Genomic DNA, 6508 nt, shown 5'->3' on the forward strand with positions numbered 1-6508 from the left:
TCGTAACATAATTTCTGTCCACCACTGATACACAATTTTGCTATTTACTAAAATGTACTGATTCTTACAACGCTCAGAACTGTTGCTGCAGTCCACTTAACAAGCTTTGTTCATTAGCAGCCTCAAGGCCACCTGGGAACATTCTATTTCGATCCTGCTCATTTTTGGCAGTTTGGTAAAAGCTTTGATTGGTTAAAAAATGCAAATAAACATAGGCCCAAAATGCAGATTAAATCTTGATCACTATAAGCTAATCATTCTGATTCTCTCATAGACATCTAATCCATAGGGTTTCCTTTCTGTAATCACGAAAATTGTTTACCACTTTACTTATGACATAACATGAAGCTATAATTCAGTAAGATGTTTATAATTCAATATATATGCATTTTTTTAACCCATTGGGCCAACGTCCAGAAGGATAACATATGCAGCAAACTTGGTCAAAAATAAACATGACTTTTTTCATGCTACTTTTGAATTATATTATGGCTCATTCATAAATGTATATACTTACAGCGCTTGAGCAGAGTGACCTGTATTAGAGCGGACAGCGGAAAATAGAGGCCTGACTCTCGACTGTTGACAGAGAAAACTGGCCCGGGAGGAAATGCTAATATGTAAATGGAGTTGTATTTCATGAGTACAGCACACGTAGGCCAAAGTGCACCCAAGAAGCTACAAAAATATTTGTTAAGGGCCTTTTGCGGCATTCGTAATTTCCTCCAGGGCTTGGCTCGAGCCGCCACAGAGCCAGCCTGTCTGTGAACAGTAGCACAGGAGATACAGAGTGCTATCTGCAGCCAAACATAATCTGTTTTTGCCCTCTTGCTGTAATTTGTTCGTGCCACCGCGAATTCTTGGTGTGTGTCAACTCAGTAATTTGACCACAAAGTACCTGCGAATGTCTTATCAGCCAATCAGAATCAGGTTTCAGCCAGTAATTACACTCAGACATATATTACATTTTCAACAATCCAAATCAAGAATGAAGTGAAGTGTGTCATCGTTTCATTTCTAGGGCTGGGCAGCTTTTGACATCACATGGAGGGGAAGGTATGTGGATGTGTCAGCCAATGCAGCTGTGCTCTGGCATGCCTGTGGCCCACCTCATAGTATTGTCTGACACTCAAATATGAGAGCATGTTACTTACGAAACCTCAATTTCAAATGCAGTTGATGACAGTCAACATTCTTTTTACAGCCAGCTACACACATGCACACTCACACACATACAACTGCTTTGTTTGTGCAAATACAATCATTTAGTCTCTTTCTGTTAAAAAAGCATTTTTTGACACATCAATACACAACAACTTAAAAGTTTTGTGTTGTGTAGAAATGTCCACATTTCAAATTAATAATAAAAGTATCAAATTAATAATAATACTTTCAAGACATTTTATCAGCCACAATGAGTCTTGAGTTATAATAACCCAAGTCTGTTTATAAAACCTTTTAAGTACAGCTAAACATGGGTCTTCTTTAGACTTGTAGATTATATCAGAAAATGTGCGATCAGCTTCATAATTTCTAACAAGTCCTATGCCTTCGTAGAAATGATGTGAAGGTCTCAGTTTGCCAGAGATCCCTCTCCCTCCTGTATGGCACAACACAAGGAAACACACACACATTCTCACGCAGAGCACAGGTCAGGACTTCAGGGGAACATGGGAACATATGGGGAACACCTTGGGCTGCGTGTTGGAGATCCACTCTGCCCCATCCAATGCGCCGCCTGGCCATGCGGAGCCCCAGTCACCGATGGTTATCAGCATCAACTGTGTGTGATCAGGACTTGTTCCTCAGGTGTGCCTGCACCCCCAGTGGCATCCAGGGGATGCTGAATGTCAAAATGTATTATTTTTTTATCATTTATCTTGGAAAAAAACTAAAAGACCCTAAACTTTCAAACATTACTGTATGTTAAAACATACATGTGTACTTGGGATTGAAATTAGATTTGGGGTTAAGATAAGCATTTAATTGGTGTGACATTGTAAACAATGGCATCAATATTTAAAGTAACATAAAGTGTCATCCCAAAATATATACCACATATGTATTTTTAGAGCTTTTTAGTATTTTCTGGTTGACTGGACTTCAGATAATTTGGCACATATTTTCTCTAGATAGGTGGAAAAGTTAATACTTCCACACTTTCAGGCAGCTAGAAATATGCATATGGACAAAAAAAGTGAAGCAGATCTAGTGTGTCTTACACAAAATGCATTTATGTCTAGTAAAAAAAAATGGAGACCAGGCAGTTAGCTAATCCTCCAAAGCACACGGATAACACAGCAAAGCATAGACAAGAGCGTCTACGGTTACAACCACAAGCATTTAAACCTGCAAATGAGAAAATGTCAGTTATGACAGGACGATAGTCAGTTACACATTTCCAACAACACAAAACACATGAGCGCAGGGCGAGGGTGGCGCCGAAACCCTCCACATCTCCAAAGTACTGAAATGTTGAATTATATAGTTTGAGGTCCGTACAATTGTACCCTTCAAGCACCTTCTTCATTGTCCACGACTGTCAGACAAATTCAGATGAATTAGTTTTATATTTGTGGAAAGTCTTTCACAAAGGACTTTGTCACGATGCAGCTGTGCTGGGGTCCCAGGCGTGGACACCCAAGAACAGGCCCAGGGCAAGAGCAGCAGGGGGAAAATGTGTGTGGATGAAGATCCTGGCTGGAAAGGGATGGTTCATTCGTCCTGCAGCAGGAAGACCATGCAGAGCTATTGCATACAAGTGCCAAAAGTTAGCATTTTATGCATTATTCATTTGTTTCAAATTAGACATGCTGTGCTAGCATGGTGTTAAGATGATACACAGAACACAGGCAAAATTTTTCCCGGTCAGATAACACTGACAGGCAACCTGTAAAAAAAAATACAAAAAAAAAAATTGGGATCAAGGTGACCGTTCGTCAAAAATCTGTCAACATTTCCTCTCCCAATATATGATATAAAAATTCATGACAACAAAAAGTTAAAGCAAAAGCATGCTGTTTTCTATTCATTTTTCAATGGATCAGTGGATGGGCGAGGGCCTGTGTAATATAAATATTAGATTGCTGTTTATGGGCTGATTTTAATTCAACGTTAATTCAATTGTGTTGATCTGGCAGAAGAGAGACAATGGAGAGTTAAAACAGCAATGAGTTGTGTCATTTTTGACAAAGGGACTCACCTGATCTCTCTCTCTCTGTGTGCGTGTGTGTGTGTGTTGTGTTGTGTTGGAATGTGAAAAAATGGCTCTGCATTGTATCCAGGTCCGCCAGACGGACCTCGCCTTTCAAGTGAAGGGAGCATTTATTCTATGTTTATGTGTATAACTGGGTGTTCTGTAAACTACGGCTCATGTACAATTACAGTGAAAGTACTTGTCATTTGGTTTTACAAATGCATTGTGCGTTAATTTTAATAAACATGTACACATTAGAAATGCATTCCTAATTGACCATGTTTTTCTATGTAGAAAAAAATTTATTTATAATATATAATATATTTAATATATATAAATTATTATTTTTTCCCCCAGAATTTCTTGCATGATATGAAAATGTTCTTAAGAAGAAAAGACTGGAAAAACAGTCAAGGCTTAAACAAGATCGATAATTCAGAAACAACCAGGATCTTGGATTGTTCCCTATTTTAAGTCATAAATTTTGAGAAGCAAAAGAGATAAACAAAAACACATGCTTATGGCAAATTCTACATGTTTAATAGCACTTCACTGTAATACCGCAAAATTCTTGAATGTGCGCATTTGCGCACATGAAATTGCCACAAGCGCCCGCGTGAAGCGCTCACAATACACATTTAGCCCAAAAGTTTATTTTGCAATACAAATACACTGCTGGATTTCTACAGTGTGTTGCCAAGTGTTCATCTAAACTGAAACATACATCAAGGCCTTCTCAGCTTCTCAACTTCCCTCTCTGCCCTGAAGAATATGCGGCTTGTTGACCAAACCGCAGCGGCAGCTGTGAATACTTGGTGCTGCAGAGGTTGCTGTGGGAGTGCTTGTAGACCGGGCAAATTTTAATAGCCCTAAGGACAGCAGCGCCGGTGTGTTTTTGGAGGTAGATATAGGGACCTTGGTGCAGGACCAAGGTGTTCCAGGAACAGAGGTGAACAGTGGTCTTGACATCAGTGGTCAGCAGGTCTCTTTGCCATGTCAAGCCCAAAGCCAGCAAGAAAAGGGGGAAATCAAGTGGCAGTGGTGCTATACATAGCCAGGCCCGTCCTGCGTTTACTGCACTTTTTAAAGAGTGAGCCAGTTCAACCAGAGGCTTGGACCTGGTCAGATCTCCTGAGATTCCCAATTTTTGCTCAGCAGGTGTGTCAAACATTTTCCTTGGCTTTGAGTGAGATGAAGGATGTGTTTACCAATACAGGGAGAGAGTGAAAGGGGAAACGGGCCTGCCAGCAGGCCGCTGAGCAGACAGAGTCAGCCTCCAAGTGCAACCAGGCCTGGGATCTCGGCAATAACCCTTCAATCAGTGGTCTGTATTTTCGATCCGTCCGCACTAAAGCACATATTTACCAAACTGCTGAATATCATGGGAGTAGCTCTTTCAGCTGAGGTAGGCAGAGCAGCATGAAATATGTCTGCAGAGGGACTTATATTTACATTTACATTTACAGTATTTATCAGACGCCCTTATCCAGAGCGACTTATAATCAGTAAGTACAGGGACAGTCCCCCTCCCTGGAGCAACTTAGGGTTAAGTGTCTTGTTCAGGGACACAATGGTAGTGTCCCTGAACAAGTGGGGTTTGAACCTGGGTCTTCTGGTTCATAGGGGAGTGTGTTACCAGTAGGCTACTACCACCTTAGAGGCATGACTAATTTCAGATGAGTAGAAAACTGCAGAAATAGCCACATAGATATTCAGAAACTTTATTTGTTATTTTCTTTGCAGCCCGTGGGAAAATGTGTCCACAGTACTTGTGCCAGTCACGTTTTAACATGGTCGATCACTTTTTAATATTTCCTTTATGTCATAATGTGTGTGGATCACATTATGATTATGATTAATGGTAGATGGTATGATATTTGCATTTCTAATCTTTAGTTACATTTTAATATCTTGATTTTACAGATTTTTTCATCAGGATATGGCATATTGGATTTGAGATTTGGTTATATAACACAAGGTTGGTTAATGCATTGGTAATGCATTGCTCTTATCTTGTTCTGAACCTGTCTGTGTTTATTTAAAAATACAAACAAGGTGCACAACTCTTGACATGATCTGTGGATTTCATCAGTGTGTGATACTTGCTCCGACAGCTATGGAGTTAAAGAAGACATTATGAGGATAAGAGACACACATGGACACTTACAGCCTGTTAAGAGAACCATTGTGTTGAATTTGGGTGCAAGGTAGTTGCTAGTAAGGCATGTTAATAGCCTTGAAGCTTTAACTCAGTTCACTGGCCTAGCGGTTAAGGAAGCGGCCCCGTAATCAGAACGTTGCCGGATCTAATCGAATTTGCCAAGGCACAACTGAGCAAAGTACAGTCCCCACACACTGCTCTCCGGATGCCTGCCATGGCTGCCCACTGCTCACTATGGGTGATGGGTTAAAAGAAGAGTACACATTTCGTTGTGTCATCATGTGCTGTGCTGTCTATCACTATCACATTTTCACTTTAATGCATTGACAAAAACATTATGAAACTGAAAAAGCAAGATTGTTATATTCTGTATTGTCATGGGTCCAAATAAAGACCCTATCACATCCCTTTGCAAGTCTTAATGGGGTTCAGGATGACCTATCCTAGCATTTGATTGGTCCTCAATTGTCTCTCTGGACATCTGACAATCATGGCAGCCAAGATAATCTTAGGGTATCAAATTCGTATCTGCTGCTCACTGTTACTGATTACAAAGGTAATGGAGAAAGGGTATGAAAAATCTTTCATGACAAACATAAAAATCAACTGAACCTTTGCCTAGTTTGACCTATGAACTCTCACTGAGCCTGAGCAGATTCTCGTCCATGATGAACAGTCATTTCAGCACCATGGACAGCTCTGGTTTGTCATGTTGAGTTGATTGTAAATGTTTGCTACTGTACTGTACATTGTACTGTATGCAGATACCCAGCAGAAATGGTGAAATATAACCCAAATTTGGCAAGTTTGTAATGACCAAATGTTTTGTGAGTGTATTAGATAGTTATTTGTGCATCAAACAATGACAATCAGAATTATTTTAGCAGCCAGAATATTTTTTTTTTCATTGTACATCTGATATCAAACCATGATCTTTATATATTTATAATATTGTAATGTTGTTATTTAATTTTTTACCACTTTCATCAGTACAGCATGATATAACAGAGCCAATAATATTTTCTATAATGAAAGTGTAATATAAAGTGTAAAATATGATTTGGGGTTATTCAACAGATTAAGACTTCTTAAGGTGAACCTTTTTAATGGAACTATGAGCATCTGGGTTGACGGGCCATTGTTTTTAAAAA

This window comes from Denticeps clupeoides, chromosome 3 (genome assembly GCF_900700375.1).
Source record: "Denticeps clupeoides chromosome 3, fDenClu1.1, whole genome shotgun sequence".
In the NCBI taxonomy this organism is placed as follows: domain Eukaryota; kingdom Metazoa; phylum Chordata; class Actinopteri; order Clupeiformes; family Denticipitidae; genus Denticeps; species Denticeps clupeoides.